Source organism: Condylura cristata, unplaced genomic scaffold (assembly GCF_000260355.1).
Source record: "Condylura cristata isolate star-nosed mole 26May11 unplaced genomic scaffold, ConCri1.0 scaffold00010, whole genome shotgun sequence".
NCBI lineage: Eukaryota > Metazoa > Chordata > Mammalia > Eulipotyphla > Talpidae > Condylura > Condylura cristata.
In genome coordinates this window covers 31,169,869-31,195,386 of record NW_004567111.1, presented here as the reverse complement: position 1 = coordinate 31,195,386, position 25,518 = coordinate 31,169,869, and positions in this window count along the sequence as shown.

The window sequence follows — 25,518 nt, the reverse complement described above, 5'->3', positions numbered from 1 at the left end:
CCATGTGGTCGCCTCTGGGGCCGGCGGGAATCGAACTCATGCGGAAGCAGCTTTAGATTCTCAGTGCTGTGCTTTAACCCGCTGCGCGACCAGGGAGGGCCTCAGTGCTGTTCTTTTTATAACCAACTTATAATTGCTCCAACTTCTTGTCACTAGCTGAAACTGTCAGACACATAACATCTTTAGAAACTGGAGTCTTATCTATTTGTTTTTAAAAATTTTCATATTGTTGACTACTATTGTTTGATTTTCTACTCCTAGAAATCTACCCGAAGGACATAAAAACAGTAATTCAAAATGACACCTGCATCCCTATGTTCATTAAGCACTTTTCACAACAGGTAAGCTATGGAAATGACCCAAATGCCCAAAACCAGATGGTTGGATCAAGATCTGGCATATAGACAGAATGGAATATTACTCAGCAATCAAAAAAATAAACTCATGCCTATCACAGCAACATGGATGGAGCTGAAAGGAATTACGCTCAGTGAAATAATCCAGAAAGAAAAACAAAAAGTTATTAGATGGTTTCACTTATAGGAGGAATGTAGAGGAACCAATTAAGAGATGGGGGGGGAAGTAATTATATTAAATTAAAAAGTAAAATAAAAAGGCAAATATAAATCAGAGACATTCTTCAGGGGAGGAGAAATGTAAGGAACAAAACAATGGTGGGAAAAGCACAAGGGAAACTTAGTTGATGGTACCTGGGCGACTTGGTGGTGGGAATTATGTGGGGACTGCATCTGAGAGGATAAAGTAAACACTATACAAAAATGAAGAATAATATAAAATGTATATAAAATAAAAAAAAAATAAAAATGTTTTATTTATATACTTTGTCCATCATTTATTGATTTGTTAAGAAGTATATGCAAAAAACATTTGTAAAAATTTTTATACATTTTCAGTGTATGGCTTTTATTTTCACTATTTTAAGCACACTTGATTGACAGGCATTTATTAAATATAGTTTTTAACACTCAGTGCCATTGTCTGCAAGAGTTTGTTTGCTTCTTGTTTAAGAAATCCTCCTTTATTTTCAAATATTAAGTCATTTTTCTCTATTTTATTCTTAAAGTTGCACAATTTTATTTCACAGTGAATCTAACTGAATAGACTTTTATGCAGGAGTAAAGATATACCTTTATTTGCGCTCATGAAAATAAAGCCTCAATTCACCAGTACTATTTGTTAATGCATCCCTAGTGAACTTCTCTATTGTTTTCTTCTTTTGGTCCAAACTGGACTGTGGTTCACTTGTTCAGCTGCACAACTGTCATTATAAACATTATGCCTCCAGATTATATCCATAGTTTGCTAGAATCTAGTAACTTCTTAAGAAAGCAAATGTGGGCCCTCCCTGGTGGGCCCTCCCTGGTGGGTTAAAGCACAGCACTGAGAAACTAAAGCCACTTCCGCATGAGTTCGATCCCCACCTGCCCCGGAGGTGACCACATGGCGTGGCAGACCTCTCCTGGCCCACCCATTGCTCCCCTCAGCTATGTACCTCGTAGATCTGCCTGTTCTGCTCCCCACTTTGTCTCTGGTGAAGCCTCTCACTGCCCCTGAGCCTCTGGCCTGTACCCCAGTTCTGTATGTACAAATAAATCTTTAAAAAAACAAAAAGCAAGCAAGCAAGTGTGGAAGGTAAACATTTTATTCTTTCTATATCTTCAGGCAAACCTTAAAATCTGTAACTCACACAGCAGAGTATAGAAAACAACTGAGATTCTCAAAACAAATGGTCAGAATGAGTTTCCTTGCTCCTCACTTGCTGCCTACATGGTTGTAATACTGATCTTCACACTGGTCTTTGTGCCACTGAGGTTAGCTGAAGGCCTTAAGATGGAGAGATGACAGAGAAAGTTCAAAGGAATTCATTTCCATACCCTAAAATGTACCTACTTTCCTAACTCAATGAAGACACCTTTTATGACTATGGTTTGACTGCTGTTTTCACCTACCTTTTCAAAATTACCTTTGTGCCATTTTACAAAGAAAAACATATCTCCCACTCACCCTAAATCTTAGCATAATCTATCATGAGTGGGTGGATTTCTACGGCAACAGATGAACCAATTCAAAATGCTGTTTGTGAGTAATTCTAACAACTAGGTGGCAGATAATTTTGCACAAAAGGTGTTAAATATTTTGTGTATGTCAACTGAAAAAATGTTTTCAACATAATTGAAAGATGATGATCCATTTGTCTGTTAAGCTATCATGAAATTTAAACATAGATGATAAATTGGTTTCAGATTGAACTTATAACACAATGAAGACTGGCTCTTGGTTAAAAACAGTTGGATTACTTTTCTTTTTTCTTTTTCTTTTTTTTTCAAAGATTTATTTATTTTTTTGTGCATACAGAACGGGAGTACAGGCCAGAGGTACAGGGGCGGTGAGAGGCTTCACCAGAGACAGAGTGGGGAGCAGAACAGGCAGATTGACCGAAGTATACTGCTGAAGGGAGCAGCGGGCGGGTCAGGAGAGGTCTGCTGCGCCATGTGGTCACCTCGGGGCAGGCGGGTATCGAACTCACGCGGAAGTGGCTTCGATTCTCAGTTCTGTGCTTTAACCCACTGCACCACCAGGGAGGGCCGAGTTGGGTTACTTTTCACACATGACCATATGTAATGACAAAAGCTTTACCTGGGAGACCTTATTGGAGAAAGCTGTCTTCCCACACCAGACATGAGGCATGGTCTGTGTATTGCCAGCTCTGAAGAGGTTGCAGTCAAGGACTGAGGGTCCCTGACTGTTGTTGGAATATATTGATCCTTAGCCTTAGTGCACATCTGAGGTCTTGAACAGAGGTCTTATGCAGACTTCTCTGCTGAGGCCTCTTTACGGCAGGTAGAAGAGAAAATCATAGAGAATTTCCCCCCACGCTGACCTAGTAATGAGAACTTTTCCTTTCCTAAAGTTCTTCATTTTCCCTTCTTTCCCTTCTTGCTCATAATCTGCCAGTCTTTTTGTTGGCGCACCCTCAATAAAGTGCTAACTCCCACTATGCTGATCCAACGGGATGTATACTTGTGCACTCACCTATGGGGACTACAGGGGAGTCAATCCTTTCCAGTTTCAGAATCTCCCTTACTCCCTCTCAGTAAGGATTTAAGGCTTACCTCTAATTTTTCATTTCTTGATTTAATGGCTACTCCAACACTTAACCTATTTAGTTCTTCTCCCAGCTCAGCTGAGCCTCTGGCAATTAGGAGTAAAACATTTGAGTGACATTAATATCAACATTTTTGGTCTTATCAATTATTTATGCAAATAACTTTCTCAGTTTTTAAGTCTCCTGAAACAAGTTAAAAAACAAAGATGGATTGAGGTTATTCTTCTAGCCACAATTAATCATCATGTATAGATATAAAATGTAATTGGAACACAGAGACCACATTCACTTTACTGTGAAATGTGTGCATAATTAAACACTGTGAGCTGTATGCTTAATGATTATAAGTTAAGAACTTAATATATTTTTTGATTTATAATCACTTTGAAATATGAACCAGGAGAACAAGTTTTTTAACATATGGAAGTATTGTTACAGGAAAAAAACATGAATGCTCATTTATATCTCTATTTTTTTTCTTAATGAAGTAGAAAAGGGAATCAATTAGATGCTTTCAAGGATAAAAATATACTGCACTATGATAATACTGAACAAGAAGTAAAATGGACATATGGGTGGGTACAAGGAGAAGAAAAACTGATGTAAAAGTTCTACCTACTGATGAAGAACTTTTTCACAAATATTTAAATTGGATGAGTATGATATCAAATTCTGATGGGCTTATATGTTTGAATGATGTGATATTAATAATTTAAAATATTTATGCTTATATTGCATAAAAATAATATCCCTTGCAGCTATCTTTAAATTTTGAGTAAAATTGTTTTGATATCAAGTAAAGGATATGTGGTAGGGTACACTGCCTTTAAAACGTATTTTAAGGGTATATGATCACAATTACCTGATGATCCCTGGTCTACAAGGTCATAATATTCTGCGATGCATGAGAGTCAACATGGGGAACTCCCAACTGGCCAGAAATAGCCTCTTTGGGAAAATAAGTCTTCCCTAAAAAAGACAAAATTCTTAGTTGCTAACACAGATACCCAAGCAGGGGAACAAAATCATATCTAGGATCTAGAATAAAAAATAGACTAAAAGCTTCTAAGGAAACTTTCAGAGACCTCTCCTGAGCAAATTTCAACACTCACATATTTAGATCAATCCCTCAGGGCTGATCCCTAAATACACTAAGTTCTTACAAGCACAAACTATAGAAATAATGAATATAGTATAAATAGGATTCTCTCTGAGTCAGTTTAGGTCCTGTCAAGAAATAGAGGGTGTACTCAAATGTGTGACTGAAAAGAATTTAAGGCTGTGACTACATTTAGAGTTGGAACCAAGATTCATGTAGGTAAAGAATGATGAAACACTAACAGAGTGGAATCCTTGCCTGTCAGTCTTTATCAAGAACTATTGGTATAAACAAGGCTTGTTTTTAGCCAATGAGCTTGGACTAAAAATATAGTTAAAGTCAAACAGAGGTTGGTTAAAAATAAAACAAAACGAAACAGGAAAATAACTGCTATAGTCTCTATTTGTTCTTTCCAGGTTTTCCTGGGTGTGAGCAGAGCATACATATGTGTATGACATTTTGCAAATGATTCAAAGTTTTTTAAAGTCCTCTGAGGACATCTAGTTTTCCAGCTCTTTTAAGTGTTTTGGTCAGAGACTTATTTGTCCCAATTGTTATCACCTCAGACCACTGCAACATTAAGTTAAGCAATTGCTGTTGACTCTTCTTTTAAAATGCCCAGAGGGAAAGACTCCTTTACAGTACATATTCAGAGTCAGTTCAAATAAATACAATCTCTGGGAGTGTAGGTTTTCAGGGAACAGACAAACAGGTCAGGTAATTGGAATTCTAAGGAAATGTGGATTTTGAGGAGCTCCAAATCCATCTGTTTTGTTTGGGGTGGCTACACTGCTGGTCATCCCTCTAATGGAGCTCTTGGTATTCAAGCTTACTTTGGAGCTAGGAAGAAAGTGATGGGAATATGACAAGTTATAGTGATGCAAATCTCATTCTTTTTAGCAAATTCTTTTGAATAAGCACAGTAGAATTTGCAAGATTGTAGTTAAAAGCAAATATTCTGAAGAAAAGACTATTTTCATTCTTTCTAGTGTTTTAAAAAAATTTATGGAGAAACAGATTTTTGGAGGTCTTATTTCATCATTGTCACTGATGCCTCTTTAATAGAAGCAAGGATAAATCTTATCCAACAACAACAATTACAAAGCCACAAACCTAATTATGGAAATATGGAAATGAACTATCTCACTATAACTTCATAATTTGTAAAAAAAGTCATAAATTTTATAAAAATATTTAGTATTTAGGAAACTGTATTATTTTAGATTTCAAAATATAATTCAATACATTATTAAAATAATGAAATTTATTATCATATTGAATTTTTAAAAGATTTATTTTATGCATATAGAACTGGGATATAGGCCAGAGAAGCAGAGGTGGTAAGAAGGTTCACTAGAAACAGAGTGGGGTCAGAACAGGCAGAATGACCGAAATATACTGCTGAGGGGAGCAGCAGGAGAGACAGGAGACGTCTGCTGTGCCATGTGGGTCACCTCTCTGGCTGGGATTGAACTCATATGTAAAAGGTACAAATCTTCCACTTTACTTCTAACATTTTTATTATTTTAAACATATTTTTAATTTTCCTATCACTTCTACTTACTTTTGAAAATTTGAATATTAGCAGAATATGAATAATGCATTTATCCATAGACCTCTGAGAAAATTGGATTTCCATTTTAAAGTTGCCCAGATTAGAGATAAATAATATCGCTAACCTATGAATTAAACAGGTTTTCAAAACAAACTTCAAGAGATTTTATTATTTACATATATTATTCTTTGCCAATTATATGAAATCTTTGATACTTGTATCTCTTTGAACTGGTTTGGAAAAAAAATAGTCTATAATTGGTGCTGATTCAAGATGCACCAACAGGGAAAAGCAGTTGGCTTTATATATTACAAATGAAAGTAAAGCTTGTAATGTTAATTTCATAAGAAACTGCAACTCAAAGGGTAAATTTTCAAGTTTTAATATTAGAACAAGTCTCAGTAAAATTAAGTTGTCATCGTATATGTGATACACGGGAGTGTTAGTATACCATTTTTTAATGTATCATTTTTTTTTAAATGAGGTAACTTTGGTTTACAACACTAAATATGATTTACAGGTATAAGTTTGCACCTTTTCAGATGCATGTTGCCACAACACACCTACAACTAAAGCACCTGTAAGTCCTACCATAGTTCACTGGGCCTCCTGCCCTGAATCCTCCCATTCTAGCAGTTTCAGTTCTTCAGTTAGGGTTCTAGAGGTTTTGTATGGTTTAATTTTGTTGGTTCCTTTGTTTTGTTTCCTTATATTCCACAAAAAAATGAAAACATCTGGTGTTTGGCTTTCTCTTTCTGACTTACATTGCTGAATATTATCCTTTCCAGTTAAATCTATGAAGCCAAAATTGTCAACAGTTTATCCTCTTTTGTAACTGACTAGTAGTAGTCTAGTGGGTGTAAATACCACGTCCTCCTCTTACACTTCCCTGCCCCTGAGCACTTTCCTTACTTTGGCTGATGTAAATAGTGTGGCAATACACATAGAAGTGCAAGGATCTCTTCAACTTAGTATTTTTGTATTACTCAGGTAAATACTGAGCAATGGAATTGCTAGATCATCAAAATGATAAAAAACATACATTAAGAAGCAGAAATTATTTGTCCCATGAGAAATTCTGAATATGATTCTTTCTCTTATAACTATGCATTAGGTCATAAAAGATCTGTCATGATCATTTGTTGGAAAAATAACACTGTGATATAAAATTGGAGTGGACAGCCCAGATTTTCATAACCTAAAATAATAGTTACACAGGACCATCCCTTTTCCTGTTTCTACATTTCTTTACCTTTTAAAAAACAGAAAGGTTAACCACTATAATGCAGTGCCTTAAAATTGAAAATGAATTCAGTGAGCTAAAATAGCTACTACTTAAGCATCTATATGGCAACCTGCAATGAGAAATTATTGATTTTAGAATAAATAATTTCACTGCATCTTAATAAGGACATGCAGTTTAAGAAGAAGACAACTCTAGAGGAAAATCTTGAATTTCATTTAGTAGCTTCATTTTTATTGTAATATTTTATGGTTATTTGAGAAATATTTTCACTTATGACAACTAGGTAATTATGTTATTTTATTAGTAGTATAGCATTTTATTAAAAAGCAAAACTGTGTAATTACTCTATGTAATTATAGACTCAAAAGATTGAAATAGAAAACAATGCTATATTTTTATAATTGAATTGGACAAATAGACACATTTGTTCTCACCTATACAATGGGAGATTGTAGGTGCAATCTCACTGCAGATGACTAAAGTTAATTACAATCAAAATAAGCAACCAGATTTTGGTTTCTACTACTATTTTCCACTAAAGTTTTAAGGGTAAATGACTGATTCAATCTCTGTAGCAGGGGGGTTGAAATACTGTGCTATTCCATAAGCAAGGTTGCTTTCTGAGATTAATGGGGTTTGCCAAAAGGACACAGAAGCAAAGTTACAAAGGCCTCTTATAGACCAACACATGTTAAGTTGAACATGAAAATAATGACTGTGGATCACAAAACATAAAATCCTTATGCCCCAAAGTAAACATTTTGTACAATGCTAATATGTAAAAATTCTATAAGGAGACACACAATGTCAAATGTAATAATCTTGAGCCATGCTATCAAACCATTTTGGATTTTTTTTTATATACTGCTTTAATTGTAAACAATACAAAACCTAAAAAGTATACACTTTGATTAAAACGCATTTCTGACTCAGGATCTGACAAAGTGAAGTCAGACATCCAGATTTCAATTTGTGACACTAATAGATATGTTAACCATTATAATGCCAAAGTCTTCAAATGTAAATGCAAATGTGAGCTAAAAAAGCTATTACTTAAGCACTTATATCTGATTACTTTTAAATATTAATTAGAATGACATAGTGTCAAGAATAGAAAAAGAATAAAAGTATTTAGTACAAATGCTCTAGAATTACATTGTATTGAACATTTTCTTCTTCAAAAACTCCTTTAGAGTGATTGTAAAACACAGGAGAATTTAAAATTTGCTAGCTGCTTTAAAAGATCAGAATTGGGTTCAGTAGTAGCTTGACCGTAACTTTAACATAGGAAGAAAATGGTTAACGTACAGCATTCACAATGACTGTGAACAACATCAAATACCTCCATGGTAACCTAGAACAACTAGCTATAGGAATTGTGATGTGGACAAGGAAATCATTCATTATTATAGTTTCCATTGCGAGAATATAATTTTTTCTCACTTCTCAAATATTCCTATTGCCCAGATGTTTTCAGAGTGATGATCAACAGTTTCAGTCACTGGAATGGATAAGCTAAAGAATATGTAGGCATTAAAATATGGATTGTAGGTGATGGAGGAATCAAATGTTGAAAAACTAGCCTCTTGATAAGAATGGGAAGAAAATGATAAAAGATCAACAATATGATAGATCTTTTACAACCATCATCACAAATCTTGTGTTGTCTGTCGTCAGCATTCAAATAAAATTTTGACATTGCTCTTTTGACCTTAGATAGGAGTTTCCCCTCTTACCTAAGTGTCATAAAGTTTCTGTTAATTACTACAAGATCATTTTTGAAGGAAATCTAAAGTTTTACTCATGTAGTGAACACTTATGATGCTTTAAGAAATTGTGTGATCAGATAGAATCAAATTCTATCTGGGCAAAATTCTCATTGTCAACATGAAAAGGGGTTGACTAAATAACCAATATCAAAACAAACTGACTTTACGCTCAATTTAGTCAATCATTTGAAAGGAGAAATAGCGACATTTTAACCTAGACAAGGACCTGCTCTCAGCGTTTCTCATAACTAAAGATATGGAAAGAGTAGAGACTATTTTCTTAGGCTGTGCACAGACTAAGGAATTTCCATTGTCACATAACTGCCCATTCCCCTCTGGGCTGCAGGGCATATTTCTCCTAGGCTGCAACTTCTCAGTGCTATATCACTCATCAAATTTTCACCCACTTTCTGTTTTTGAGAAATTTGTCACAATTTTTTGCATACTGATGACCCTCTTCCTGTTTGCTTATTTGTTTTGGGTTTATTCCCTCTTAATGCATGATTGCTTAAAAGTTCCTGGGGAAAAAAATGGTGGGCTTAGCCAACCATCTGGCTACTAACCTTAATTAAAAACCACTCTTTTCTAGGAATTCTGCTAGGCATTTTTTGTTTGTTTGTTTCCTTGTTTGTTTGTTTGTTTTTTCCTCAGTGGAAAATCTCTCATGATAAGTACTCTGTTATGTTTGAGAAATGCAAATATCCGGAGGTGCAACTACCTGCTTGAGGTCATCTATTAACGGTTAATGGAATTGGGTATTTAGTCCAAGTTTTCTCAATTCTAAAATTTAATCTTTTTTTTTTAAAGATTTATTTATTTATTCGTACAGAATGGGGGTACAGGCCAGAGATGGGGAGGGTGAGAGGATTCACCAGGGACAGAGTGGAGAGCAGAACAGGCAGATCGATGAAGCACACTGCTGAGGGGAGCAGCGGGAGGGTAAGGAGAGGTCTGCCACGCCATGTAGTCACCCCTCGGGCAGGCGGGGATCGAACTCATGCGGAAGTGGCTTAAGCTTCTTAGTGCTGTGCTTTAACCCGCTGAGCCACCAGGGAGGGCCCTAAAATTTAATCTTTTAATGTGACTTTTTTTTAAATTTCAATAGTGAACAGGTTTTCTGTTAATGTAGTTTTTTTCACCACTATTGAAAGCATGGAAAAAGGTACATCTGTTTATATAACAGATTATTGAATATCTACAATACTTAACCGTGATTAGTATTATTTAGCACTTACTCTATCCCATATAGTCATTTATCTTTCCACCCCCTTTCCTAGAGTGAATACGCCTTGTTCCCAGGAAACAAGCTGTAAAGAAAAGATGATAGTATGGTTTTGTCAAAATTATACTAAATTGCTAAAATAAATTCTAAGTGTTGTGTAAATTAGAAAAAAAGTCACTGATAAAGATGCACTGCTGAGGTAGAATTCATGAAATATATTAAGAGGAACTTTTCTATTTTAATAAAAAACAGGACTAGGAGAAATGTAGTAGTGATAGATAAAACATTTTCTTCTGTTGCATTCCTACCTTTAATTCAGCCGAGGAAGATTTTACTCTGCTTCCTATTGAAAACACACAAAGTCCCATAATTTGCCAGGCTACATATCATTAGTGGATGTTGTTATAGTCAGTTTATTTCATATAGAGCTGAGTCAATATCGAAAATTCTAAGCAAGAATATTAATTGATCTACAAGTTCTTCACAGTCACAAAAGAAATATGAATGGAACTTATTTAAGTTAGTAGTTCTAATTTCAGTCATTATTTTGTTGCTATTCTGTTTAGAATATTATAATCACACCCACAATCTAAAATATAGTTAATTTTAACATATTCCTACAGAAAAAAAATGTAGTGAGAGAAAAAAATAATATAAATCACTGTTTGATCCCTGAACACCTAAATTTTCCTATGTAATCTATAATAATAAAGCTAAATAATTCCACTTGCGAAAGTCCCTGAAGTCAGATGTTTTCAGACACACCCCAGAAGCATAGGATATAAAATAGATGCACTTTGCAAGATGACCAGTTGGTTTATTGCGTGTATGAGCACCAAAAGTGAGTGAATTAGTTGAGTTAATAAGATAGGTATATAGGTATTTGAGTATTTATAAAACAAACACAGACACTGATGCAAACAGAAAACTTTTAAATTTGTGATTTTATGGCTGTGATTAGGAGCAACAATGAGAAAAAAGTTATCTGGTGGACTTGACAAGGACTCTGGCTATAGGACATATAAAATAACGTGTAAAATGTAAGAATATGAGATGAATGGTAATAGATGACAGATTTTATCTATGAAACAGCTTTCTCCAGAATCAATTTTGTTGGGGGAATGAGTAAAATGGTGACGCTTTGAAATCCCTGAATTGCCAAGTACTGTCAAGTGTATTATTAGAGCAAGTATAATATCTGAGGATATTCAGCCCCAGGCATCAACTAATCTTTGCTTAAATGTACCATAGTCAATTCTGCCAGTATGCAAAAGAGAATGAAGAGACACAGGAAATGGTCTCAGTAAATTAAACTGAATTGTCATCTACACTTAGCCTCTGCCTTGGCATCATGATTCATATTGTCATAGCAACTGATATTTGAAAGGGTGCAAGGATCAAAACAGATATTCTTCTTTGGTTTGATTAATTGAGAGATTCTGGAGAAGGTGGATTTTGATACGGCTTTCATAACCACATTCAAATTTAGCAATTCATTTCCCAAGATATTTACATTTCAATGAGGACAATATAACTTGAATCTTCCTTTGAACAATATAAGATTTATTTTTCTTTTAATTAGTATTTTTTACATGCTGAGCATTTGCCTAAAATATATGCTAAGCTTTGGAGACATGAAGGTGAATCAGGCAAAGTTTCTGACCTCTAGAAACTGCCATATAGTACGAACAGCAGTTAAAATTAAGCTCAGGTCATCATAATGCAATATGTATGTTCTAGTTTAGAGAAAAATAGCTAAGAGAGCAACGGAAGGAGAATTGTAATTCTGCTTAAGAAACTGAAGACTAAAAGGAATGAGATTTAAATGGGAATTTCAAGAATAGTCACACATTGTTTTTCCAGTCTGGTGGAACAGACTAGTCACATATAAGATCTGATCAGAAACTATGCTACTGCAGAACGCAGAACACAGAACAAGGCAATATAAACAGCTTTTGAAAGAAATAACTATTTTTTTCTACAACACAGAAACATAGGATACATATTAGTTTGAGAAGAATAACAAATTGTGCAGAAAGAAGAAAGTACTCACTTTTAGGTTCTCATTGTTAAATCCATCTATCAAAATGTGCTTTACAAAATCATATAAGGAACAATTCTCATTACTGGCAACTATGTATGTGTAACAACTCTGATAATGCATAGTACAAACTTATTAATACTTTATTTCAAGACATGTTAAAGTGATATTATCTTTGCTGCCAGATATTATGGTCATCTCTAAAATAGTAAAAGAGGAGACTCATAAAAGGAAAACCACAAATCAAATCTGCTGTCTCATAAGACTTTGAATATAGATCTGTATATGAATTCAATGATTTTCAAAAGTATTGTTTTATTGAGTTGTTTATATTTTAAAAGCAATTGTTTCAACCCAGATGTAACTAACACATCTTGAAAAGCCAATAGGCAGAGGAAAGCGATAAAGAAAAAATTCAGAAATATGCCAGTATAAGTACTATGTAACAAAAATGCTGAACATCACATAAATTTATTAGCTCTAATGAATTTGCAGGCACGTGCAAGCATATAAAATACAGCTCATATTTAAATGCTCTTTGCAAATTAATTTGACACCTGATTTTACATTTCTTTAAGTCTTTTATAGAATGGGCATGAAACTTTATGTTTATTGTGTAAATGAGATAACAAAGTCATTAAGAAGCTATGTGTTTTGCATCATTAATGACAATTCTCTGAAATGCATAGTCTTAAACAATGGCAGGTATATCAATATATATAAACTAGAGAAGCCTGCATTATTATCAAATAAAAAATTCATTAAAATTTTCATTTTTATCAGATTCACACTCAATTACCTTGAACCAAAATGGGGGGGGGGCATACAATTTGATTTACCATGTCTTCATTTGTTTTTTTTTTTAACTACCTGAAGAAATTAGAAGTATATGAGTTCTTATTTCTTGTAAACATATTCAATCTGGTCAACTATGTGCAAAAAATATCCTGTTTTATTGAAATAATAAATTCTAGAAGTTCACCTTACATTTTGGAGATAATATACACACAAAAGTAAGCAATATGAGACTGTCAGTGATAAAATTCTGATAAATGATTCAGACAGTGTTGCTTTCAGTGGCTATAGTCAACAAAGGGATAACAGACATATTGTGTCAAAGCAAAACAATGGATAGGTGACACAGATGTGGAATAGAATGAGAGCGAAACTAGGCATAAGTAAATTCATAATAGGATCAAAGACTAAATGATGTTTGACTATTGTAGGATGTTTATAAGACTAAAAGATAAATTATGCTGAGATTGTAAGAGATCTGATAAGAGCAACCTTACTTGACAAAGTTGTAAATAAGGAATGTTGGTGTAGTTACTTTGGGCAAAATATTAGGACAAGAAAACTCCTGAAAGATTCCATGAAAGGACCTACAACATATGCTGACAAGCAATGTGGAAATGAAATGTCAGATGCTACAGATTTTTGTATACCAGAAATAAGAATGCAGTCAAAAATAATTTTTAGTGAGTCATGATTTTTTAACCATGAAAATCACCTTGTTCCTTAAAGAACACATTTTAAAGGTATTTTCTGTCTTTAAAAAAAATCAGCCTTTTTATGTTTTATGCACACACACACATATATACACACACACACACAAACACACATATTACATCAGTCTTCCCTTTGGCACACTCTCAGGTATAGTCCCTGTGAAATTCCCACCACCAGTTCATTGGTGCATCATCACCAAAATCTTCTGTGTTTTCACACTCCTGCCTGATCCCTCCCCTTCCCCCCCAAAATGTCTGGGTTTTTTTTTGTTGTTAAGGAATTGATATTGAAAGAATTTTCAGAAGCAATCTCACAGTGTAGGTGCTTTCTTACTGATTTCTTCATGACAAATTGCTCATTTGAAAAAAAGAAAACTTCCATTTGCAAACATCGACATTGGAAAAGAGTTATTAAATCTTTAGCTTAGCACACAATAGGCTAGTAAGAATTGATAGGCTGCTCTCACTCTCACATTTTATTTTTCAATTTTTTTTTTACTAAATTAACATTAACTGACAATTCAGGATATGGTTCTGAAATATATAGGGCCTCACCTCTTCTGGTGCTTATTACATGCCACACCCACCACAAGACACCCACAGTCTCCCATAGTAGTACATGTGCCCCCCTCCTGTCCTCTAGCATTTAAAGAGGGTTCTTTGTTCTATTCAGTGAATTCCCCTGGGATCGTTTCAGAAAATGTTCTCAAGTTATTATACACACACACACACACACACACACACACACACACACACACACACACATATATATATATATATATATATATATATATATTTTCCTGGAAGGTAAGCAAACTTTTAGTTTAGAGATATTATAATGGAAAGACAGAACTCCCCAAGATAATTAGGACAGGCCACCCCAAGACTTGCAACCTTTGTTGTATATTACTTCTAGTTGATAGCAGTCAAGGACCTACAGACTCATGAGAAAAATAATCACTTCCTTAACTACTGTAAAGAATAAAAATTGTGTGTCTTACCAAGAATTATGAGAGTTGCCATCTGGAATACACTTTCTACTACACAAATCTATTGACATGGCAGGCAAACAACTAATTACAGAGCTTTAGCTTTTTGTTCATGAATCACTCTCTCTATTACCTCAGTTCCCCTTTTCTCTCTGGTAGTCCAAGACCTATTCCATCCCTGAGCTCAGCATCCATAACCCCCACTTTCCCTCATTGTTACTAAAATCCACATATTTTTTGTATATACACACTTTTCCCTGCTAATAACTATCTGATGTTAATTTGACCATTGTCTATCCAAGAACACCCAGAAGGGTTGAGGAAAAATTTCTGTCCTCTCTTACATAACCTTTCTTTGCATCAACCATGTGTCTTCTCTGTTTCTACCACAATGTTGGAAATTACTTTGTTTCTAAATATAATGCAATGTTGAATATGTTTATCTCACTTTTTTCTTAAATCAAGAGTCATTCATTGATTATTCATTTTTAAATGTCCTTTCTGAACACATATCCATACAAACCACAATTTCATTTTAGCTGTTAAAGTTGCTTGTGAGCTATTTCATGAGTTTTGATGATAGTGCAAATACTCTACTGTTTGGCATACTGTTTCTTTTGATGCACAGAAAGAATTTATTTGGATGCTTACAGTGCAGAGAATTTGTGTTAAAACCAACAAATTTCAAAAGTCAGTGTAGTGAGATGGTTGTACTTGATTTGATTCTAAAAGATACATGAAGAGAAGCTTTCTAAGTTTTATTGTGCTGAACCACCTCTTTCCATGCCACCAATTTTATAGTATATGCACCCTTATTAAATTTCACAGACACCACAAAAAGAAACTGTAGAGAATTTCTGTAAATATACACTCCAATAATTACTTCAAGTACAGTACACACGTCATCATATTCATTTGCCATTTTCATGGTGGCTTGTCCTTTCTACATTTTATTATTCATTTATGATAGCTATTATAGGCCTTTCAGATTCTATCTTGCTCTCCTGAGGAATATTTATGGCTATTACAGGGCTCTTATGAGAAGACCCAAAGACAGTTATTACAGAAGCCCTGTGAAATGCTGCATTAGTACAGGGATCGGCTGACAGTAAAGGATCTCAAGTTGTTTCAGAGTCCCCCTTGATGAAGATAAAAAGGAAGCTGCTCTTGGTGAGGTTTCCGTTTTACCCAAGAGAACTAAGGTATTTTCGACATAGAGGTTAGAACACATAAATTAACACAGTTCTGCAAATAAGAGCTGTTTTGGAAAGGTCGCCAAGAGACAAGCAAGAAAGGATTTAGGATGGATTTACAAACAGATTTGTGAATGCAGTTTATAACTCTATTGCAGAAATTTTTACAAAATGTACTAGTGGCTAAGTGTGATGAGGTACATGAAAAAGAAATGCCAATGCCTTAGTCAGCATAAAGTACAAATTTCAGTCTCCACCTGAAAGGTACTGTCATAGGATTTAGAAAGTAAGTTTCATTCATTATGTACTCTGAACAGTTTACAACAGTGCCTGACACATAATAAACATCAACCAGTATTTGGTGAATCAACACACACCTACATCCGTTTAGGATAATAATGAATTTATAGTTATTATTCCTCTGTGGAACATATTTTTAGTTTCATTTGTTTTTGCTTGTGATTAAGAAAACTGAGTTGCATAAAAGAATATATACATTTTACTCCATCATGAATTATTAATCAGTCAAAATATCTTCTAATTTGCCACACATCTTATATTCCCAAAATATTTTAACTTTTTCTTTGAAGTGATATATTTTTTCAATGCATTCTCTAAATTTCTGTAACTGCTTATAAGATATAAACAATGAACAACTAATTTAATCCTAGGTTCTTTACAAAGCTATTGATGTTAAATATAATGTTTCACGTTATACCAGTCAAACAACTCCTAATCTTAATCAAAGGAAACCAGAAGAGACAAAAGGAAATAATTGTGATGTATTTCAATTTTCACTTAAATGAAGAAAGTTTTGCCTGAGGTTTTTTCATTTACCATTTTCTCCTGAACAATTACAAAGGTGAACCAGTTTGAATCCAAAGATTTGTTTCATTCTCATATGTAATTCTGTCAAACTATAAAAAGTGTCACATTATTGCCAAAAATATATTAACTATAGTAATTATCTCAACTTGTTAAAAACAACTGATAAAATATTCACACAGACTCTAAAAAAGAAAGCAAAAATAACTTTTGATTTTTCATTTTGAAAAAAAAAAAATTTTTGTTTGATTTCCTTTCCACCTTTTTTTTGGTTTTTTTGCCTTTTTATTTTTTTTTTTAAATTTTTTTAGTCTAATATTTCTCAAGTGGTAAATCGGGGGGTGGTGGAGAGACTCTGTAGTTCACAGGTTATTGGTGAAGTAGGTGGAATAAATATTGTAGTATGATAGCATTTAGATCTTTTTTTTTTTTTAAAAGATTTATTTATGCATACAAAAATTGGGGTTATGAGCCAGAGGTGCAGGCAGGTAAGTGAAAGGATTCACCAGAGACAGAGTGGAGAACAGAGCAAGTGGACATAGTGAAATGCACTGCTGAGGGTTGCAGTGAGTGGACCAGGAGAGGGTTGCCCTCCGTGTGGGATCCTGGCCAGGGTTCAAACTCATGCTGCAGTGACTGTGGATAATTTCATAGTGCTAGCAGGGAGGGGCAAGCATTTACATCTTATTCTACAGAAGAAATATACTGGATTCATATTTTTATACATTTATCACTTTTTGACAGAAACCTTTGGATGATACATGGTATGGACTGTGTATAGAGAAGCTGTGCATATAGATTAGGGTATAAGGCTTGTTATCACTCCGGTCCTCTGCTTATTATTCTTATCATTCTAGACAAGTATTTCTTTTATTTTAATTTACTATATTAATTTACAAAGTTTTGATACAGTCCACCTCCTAGAATTTTATGAGCATATCATTTAATATATTGTAGACACTTTAACACTATATAAATACATACAACATTGGGACAGCCAGACAGCCTTATGTCCATAATGTTCTTTATATGTACAAAAAGAAATTATGTAAATACCATTTATGATATAAATATCATTTCTTACAAAAATAAATATTTCTTTTTGTAGCATTACAAATTAAGTTTTTATCTTTCATTTTTCCATCTTGTTGCCATTTCTTGCTTTTCCAGTACTTACAATAATCCGATTATTGATACATTACATTGTCTTAAAATCTATGTGGTAATAAACAGAAAAAAAGCCATTAAAAGTTCACAAGAAGGGCCCTCCCTGGTGGCGCAGCGGGTTAAAGCACTGCACTAAGAAGCTTAAGCCACTTCCGCCGCCACATGAGTTCGATCCCCGCCTGCCCCAGAGGAGATCCACATGGCGAGGCAGACCTCTCCTGATCACCCGCTGCTCCCCTCAGCAGTGTACTTTGATCATCTGCCTGTTCTGCTCCCCATTCTGTCTCTGGTGAATCCTCTCACCCTCCGCATCTCTGGCCTGTACCCCAGTTCTGTATGAATAAATAAATAAATCTTTAAAAAAAAAAAGTCCACATGACTATGAATTTTAAAAGATCAAAAGTGAAAATCCAAAAGAGATGTAAAAATGAATTTTCTTTGTGATGATTACTACCGAAAGTATCCTTTTCCTGTTTATTATTATGCCTAAGTATGCCTTTGCTAATACCTTATTATTGTTATTTTAATGACACAGAAGATAGTTCTCCAGCATCAACAATATAGGAACTTCTTAATGTGTTTGGGGTTGTTTCTTCCATCTGTGATTTGGGCACTTTCAGTGCTTTAAATTTAATTTCAACAAAGCATACAACACTAATAGATCATACTAGTTGTGGTGATGTGCTCATTGTCCAGGTAGCCAGTAGTTTGTGTCACCCATCTTAGTCATAATAATTACCTGTAAATTCAGTTCCCCTCAAGATAAAATGACCCGGGAACAATTAATTGAAAATAGAAAAAAAATGTAGTAAATGCCATTGGGAGTGATTAACAAAGCTAGCTATGCATCCATTGCAGATGGCCAGAGACTCTGCTTGCCAAATGGAATTGGCTACTTAGAAAGGAGAACATATTGCTCAAACAGCAGGACTTGTGAAAGATTCAGAATTCCAGAAAAATGGGCATGAACAGATGCACCATTACCTTGAAGCAGCAAATGTGGTATTCTCATTGCTTTGTCGCCATTGTTGTTGGTTCAGACAATATATGGAGCCAAGCATATTAAACCTCAAAAGTGCTTTCCCAGAGTCACTATGCCTCATACTCTTGATCTCCTGGCTACAAACTATCCAGAAAGAAGCTCACTTGGGACTTTATGTTCAATTTTCTGTGCATGTAATTCAATGAGAATTTTCCTAATTATAGTCAGATAACCTTGGTTCTTCTCATAGTAAACTGTCATTCTTGGAAAATAATGAGCCTTCTTGCTTAATCAAAGTCAAAGCAGAGTCCATGTCTGAGAAAGCTATGTCCCATTCCTTAAAAAACAAAACAAAACAAAAACAAAAACATACCCTTTGAAGGGTATGCCTCAATTTCTAGCCTTCATGTGTTAAGTTGATTTAAGCAGCACTGATGTTCCCTTGGTATAATGTTTTCTAGAACTCCCATAAGACATAGAGTAGTCAAGATAACAACCTTTCCCTGACTCTCCAAACGTATCTTTGTTGAAGGATTTTTATGATACCTTTTGCTTTTTAAATGTCTTGATATTAGGAATTTCTAAATAGTGCTCTAGTGACCACATTTAATCTAACCCTAACATTCATTTTAGTGATAATCTCTAAGATGTGAGCAGACTAAGCTGTAGTAAATTTCTATATAGCAAATAAAACATTACACACCATTGTTCATTCATTTTTACCATTTAGAATCTGACTGCAACCTCCCAAGGCTATTTACTAATTAGATCTCAGCTACAAGTGTGTCTTGTTTATCACAGTTGCCAAATAGCTTCTATTACTCTGTGGTCATATCATTTTAAGCCAATGTCTGTTTATATTGTCACTCTGATATTTTCCAAAATAATTGTTCTTAAGCTAGCTAGTATTCCTACAGCAACTATAAGATTGGAAAATAGCATGGGAATATTATTTCTTGGTTTGGCTGGGTTATATTTCTGAAAATTACATAAATAATATCAAGACAGTGCATACCAGTATGAAACAATTTTCTGGGAGAATTCCTCTAAATTGCTGGTGTTTAACCCTTTCAACCTGATGCCTGGTACATTCACTAGCTACTGATTGGTTGAATAAAGATTTCAGAACGATTTTACAGAACATTAAAAATTCTTTCATGTCTCATTTTTCAATATGCATACTAGACTATCAACAAAAAGAAATTCAATTTATTCTCTTGAGTTCCAAAACAAAAGGCAACTGAATACATTGTTCCATGACCCAGAATGAATTCTTCCATGCCCCTGTTAAAGCATGGCCTCTGGAAGAGTCTCATGAATAATAAAATAAATCATAATCTTGTTGCTAATTCAAAGAACAACATAACATAACCAAGTTAAAATCAAACTTTCTTATCTGAAATTTGGTGTAATTTCTTTTTTAAGTCTCCATTCCCATGGAACTGTTAGGAAAATTAGTGTTGACTTTTTTTTTTTCTGGGTTTTCCATTTTACTAAGTTTGTTTCAAGTTTGTATGTAAGGCATGGTGATGTGTTCACTGTCCAAGTATCCAATAGTTAAAATTACTCCATCATGACTATTTATAAAGATTTGGCTCATCTTCCTAAAAATTTTGCTGTTTAACATCTTTGTGTTTGATACTCTGGGGATACCAGATCTTTGTGAGAGTATGGAAGTTTCTCTCAGAGCCATGCTATCTAGTATTCCTTTGCTTGAATGATTTCACAGTTCTTGTGTGCTTTCATTACTGCTAGGCACATTAAGAAATTAACAAATTGTGGTCTCTTTTTAGGTGAATTTCTTTCAAGTAGATGTGTCCTATTATTCCTATTCTGCTATTAATTTTCATCATGCATTTGTCTTTAATTTTGAAATGATTTTTCTTCATCTATTAATGTGATTTTATCTCCTCTCCTCCATTACCTTAGTTCTTTCTTCATGCAATTCTATTGACTCAAGTTACATTTTCTTGCTTTATTTTTCTCATGTCTAATAATTTTCCAGGGGATGATTGCATTACCTCCTTGTTGAATGTCCAGATATGTTATTTTTTATAATTGGTATTTTTCTCAAGCAAGCAATTATATTGCTTGTAGAATAATTTGATAGTTTACATTATTGTTTTTAAGCATTTTTAGATAAGTTCAAAATATTATTATCAAAATCGTAAATAACTATGAAGGCTTACTACTTTGAATGCCCTTGAGGTGCTCACTGTGGACTCCACTCTGTTGAGTCAGTATGTATGTATTTCCAAAATTTAAGAATGACTTTTTGGAAGTTTTAAGCTTACACATTCTCAGACACCATTTATATGATTTGCACTTCCATTCTCTGTAGCCATAGATTGGCATTCAGACAATGGCTTAAGAGAGTTAGTATATTCTAGATGTCTTTGTCTATGTAAAGCTCTTCTTTTCGATATTCTGTCCTGTAAAACTCTAGCCACTTCATTTTCATCAGTCTTGTTTGTTGTCTCTTCATACAAGCAATTCTTCTATGTGCTCCTTATATTTCTGTTTTCAGTGTCATCATCATTCAAAAAGTCCCCCAATTCAGGAAGTCTTTGCAATCTTGACACATATCTCCTTTTCCTGTTCTAATAGTCATAATCCTGCACTGCATAGTACCCAGCATCTCTCTACAAAAATTTTTTTTTTCAGATACTTTGTCCAGTTTTCTGTAAAAGATAAGTCCAGTACCATTTACCTTTTCATAGTGGAATCGTAAGTTCATATTTTGGCTTTTTAACAATAGGTGAGTGTCAGTAAATGGCTCAGGAACAACTGCATTATTTTATGGTCAATAGGTGGACCTGAAAGTCTACATATGGACACACCCACACACACATCCCACATAAAATATAATCTCAAGATTTTGTTACAGTCAAAAATAAGGAAATTATACTATATACATTCTAGAATTCAGAATCTGTTCGAATCTTATAATTTTATTTTCAATATTTAAAATTTTATTTTTTTAAATAAACTTACATATTGATATCACATGTAGGCATTCTGGTATCATAATGGCAAAATACAGAGACTATAAATATGAGTGTGTGTGTATATATATATATATATATCTTTGTTTAAAGAAGTGAATTTCATGGCAGTGCAGTAATAAGACCTTGGATTTCATAGAAAAGAATTATAGATAGGTACATAATATTCAAAACCAGTAGGCTCATTATAACATTGATTTGAATATGCATGCTATACTTGAAAATATAAGGCACCTTGAAAAAGTTTCTTCCCAGGTCCATAACCAGCAACATGAAATAAACTTCAAGCGTACATCAAGTTCAATTTGAGAGTTTTACAAATTCTTAGATACCAACTTAAAGGCAAATGTGTTCACTACTTTCTAGAGGTGTTTGAAAGACCTTCCATATTTTAGACATTATATATTGAATCTGTAAAGATATCTAGGAGAATCCCTGCAATAAGTGTGCTTTAAAAAATAAATGCAATGCTAACTGGTTATTCTTATGGGATTTAAGACAGCCTTTAAAGTACAAAAAGAAATGACATTTTACAAAGGCATTTGTAAAGCACAAGGAAACATGTTTTGTGCATAAAGAACTGAAAGTAATCATTTTGTCTTACTGTTCTAAAATTAATCAGCATTTGCTTATAAAAAAGTCCACATCAATTTATAGAGGAATGGATTAAGTTGCAATGAGATTATCTTTATTGAAAACTGAAAAGGATAAAAATACCTGCACCTATCACTATCCCTCCCCCCAAAACCCCAAAACCCGACTCTGCTATGCCAGCTATCAATGATACAAATAGTTGTACAGGGATACTGCTTATTTAAGGTGTATGAATTTTTTTCAATTGATTTTATGAATAACCTGGTAATACTGAAGAACAGAAATTACTTTTTTTTTCAGTTAATGCTGAATATCTGCAATCACATTTTATTATGTCCTTTTAAAATAAAATATGCTGAGATATATGATTGAAGACAATAGGGAAAGAATGTGCGTATATTCTTTAAAGATTTATTTACGCAAACAGAACTGGGGTGCAGGTCAGAGGTGAACGGGTAGTGAGATGATTCACTAGAGAGAGAGAGGGGAACAGAAGAGGCAGACTGACAACGTACACTGCTGAGAGGAGCAATGGGTGAGACAGGAGAGGTCTGTCACACCATGAGGGTAATGTCCCTGGCCAGGAGACCAAACTCGTGCTGAAGCAGCTGGGGATAGCTTTATATAGTGCTGCACTTTAGCTCACTGCACCACAAGGGAGGGCCCAATGATATGATTGCATATTTTTTTAAAAATTTATTTATTATGTATGCATACAGAACTGGGGTACAGGCCAGAGATGCGGAGGGTGAGAGCATTCACCAGAGACAGAGTGGGGAGCAGAACAGGCAGATCGACGAAGTACACTGCTCGAGGGGAGCAGCGGTCGGGTTGGGAGAGATCTGCCACACCATGGGGGTCAGCTCCCAGGCAGGGGATTGAACTTGTGCTGCAGTGGCTTCTGAGAGCTTCATATGCTGTGCTTTAACCCTTTGCACCACCAGGAAGAGCCCTGATGTGCATAATTTTAAGTGAATTTTATGAGAGGAAAAATAGTGAAACATGATGAAACAAATATATCAAATGTCCAGGATGTCATTGGAGTACTGAATTACAGCCATGAATAAACTCTGGACTATGATTTCAAGAAGCCTACAACTGAGTGAGAAATAATGAAGAAAGAATTGAAAGAACAATGCAATATTCATTTTAAAATATGGGTAAAATCTCAACTTATTACTGGAAAATAAAATTAAAATTTCACAATGGTGATTATATTTCCTACTTTCCTGAAGGATAAGAATCAGTTTTTTAGTCAATGGCTAGGCAGAAAGGATAAATATGAAAAAAAAAAAGTGTCAAAGCAAACGGTATGATAAATTCTGTAAAAATCTGTGATATTTTGTGTAGATTATTAAGAAATCAAATAGAAGTTGGGATGTGAAAACAGAAGTTAAATCTTTCAACTGAACCAAAATATTCTTACTCTTGTATCTTACTCTGTCAAATAATACACTTGCAGGGTACTTATGATTATGGTACAGTAATAGTGTAGTGACGGCAATAGTAATGATTGTCTTGGCTGTGCTTACACTAAATTGTTACTAGAGTTAGCTATTTGAATCCTAATAACCAGACTTATTTTGTAACTGAGAAAACCTTGATTCAAAGACGTTAAATAGTGGGCTTAATAGCTAACTAGAGTTATAAAGAAAACTATTGTGCTTAAAAACTATTTACAGCTCCTCCACTGAGCTGCGTGTAAGCAACTGAATTATTTGGACTTGTTGATTTTCTTCATCTATAAACTTACAATCATAATACAACCTAAATTCCAAGGATACTGTCATCATGAGAAAAGGTAAGATAAATTATTTGGTAAATAGTAATGTGTTGATGAATTTGTTTCTATACAAATAAAATATGTGCTATTCAAGTTATTTTACATGTCAATGATGAGGAGATTAGTTGGATTCAGCTAGACTCACTATATTCTAGAAGTTTATTCATGGCAGAAACACTTTCTCATAATACATTTTCTAGAAAATTATTTTGATGTGTTGCAAATTTGTTTAATTATGGGAAAAATATTACATATTTAGATAACACTAGCTCATGTTAAACAGCTTTTTTAATTTAGGACTTCTCAGAGATTTATATATATATTTAATGAATTTCCAGGGCTTATCAAATTTATTGAAATTCAGAAAATTATTTCCCCAGCAACTATTATTAGACTATTACTATAATTTTATTGGCTACATTTTGGAAACTTGATGATGAGACATGATTTTAAACCTTGGTATCTATGTATTAACATTAGTATAGAGATAAATTTAAAAATATTTATTATAATGCTTACTATTTGAATTCTTATTACTTCATGATAACCTCGAAGCACTACTGAAGAAATGAGCCCATGATTTAGCAAAATAGCAATTCTAATATGCCACATTTAGCATTGTGTCAGAATTGATTATCAGGAGTTATAAGTGCATAATAAAGATCTTTTCAAACACACTTTCCTATGCATACTCCCATTTTTCTCTCAGGCAGTTTTTCCCCTGAGTTTCCTTTGCAGCTACAATTGAGTTCATCTCTGCCTAATTAGACATTATATGATGTTGACCAGGGCTGTTCTGTTAAAGATTTTTGTCCCCAATAACAGAGAGGCACATTAGCAGAATCCTGTTATCTCACAACCTTTGCTCTCATTCCCTGCCTTTGAACATACTGTCCTTGGATATGATGATTTGGCCAAAGCAGTCAGTGTGCAGTCATGACAATGAAAGAGAACACACTGGGAATTCAGACTAAAAGGTTAGGAAAAGCCTGGATCCTAGATGACTTTGTTGAACTATCACAAAAATGCAGGATAGCTTACCTCTGACTTCTTGTTACTGGCAATCTCTTGTCATATGTTTTAAACCACAGTTAATGTCAATTTCCAGTATTTATAGTCTCAAATTTTCTACCTCAGAGGACATTCTTTATTTGGGTGCCTATATGTATGCTCAAGAAGTGCTAGATGATAGAGTGTTGTTTAATATCTCCAACCACAACATTTATGTCCTATATAATCTTCTTTCTCCCTCTCTCCCTCTCTCTCTCCCTCCCTCCCTCCCTCCCTACCTCTCCCTCTCTCTCTCTCTCTCTCTTTCTCTACCTCAGAGGACATTCTTTATTTGGGTGCCTATATGTATGCTCAAGAAGTGCTAGATGATAGAGTGTTGTTTAATATCTCCAACCACAACAT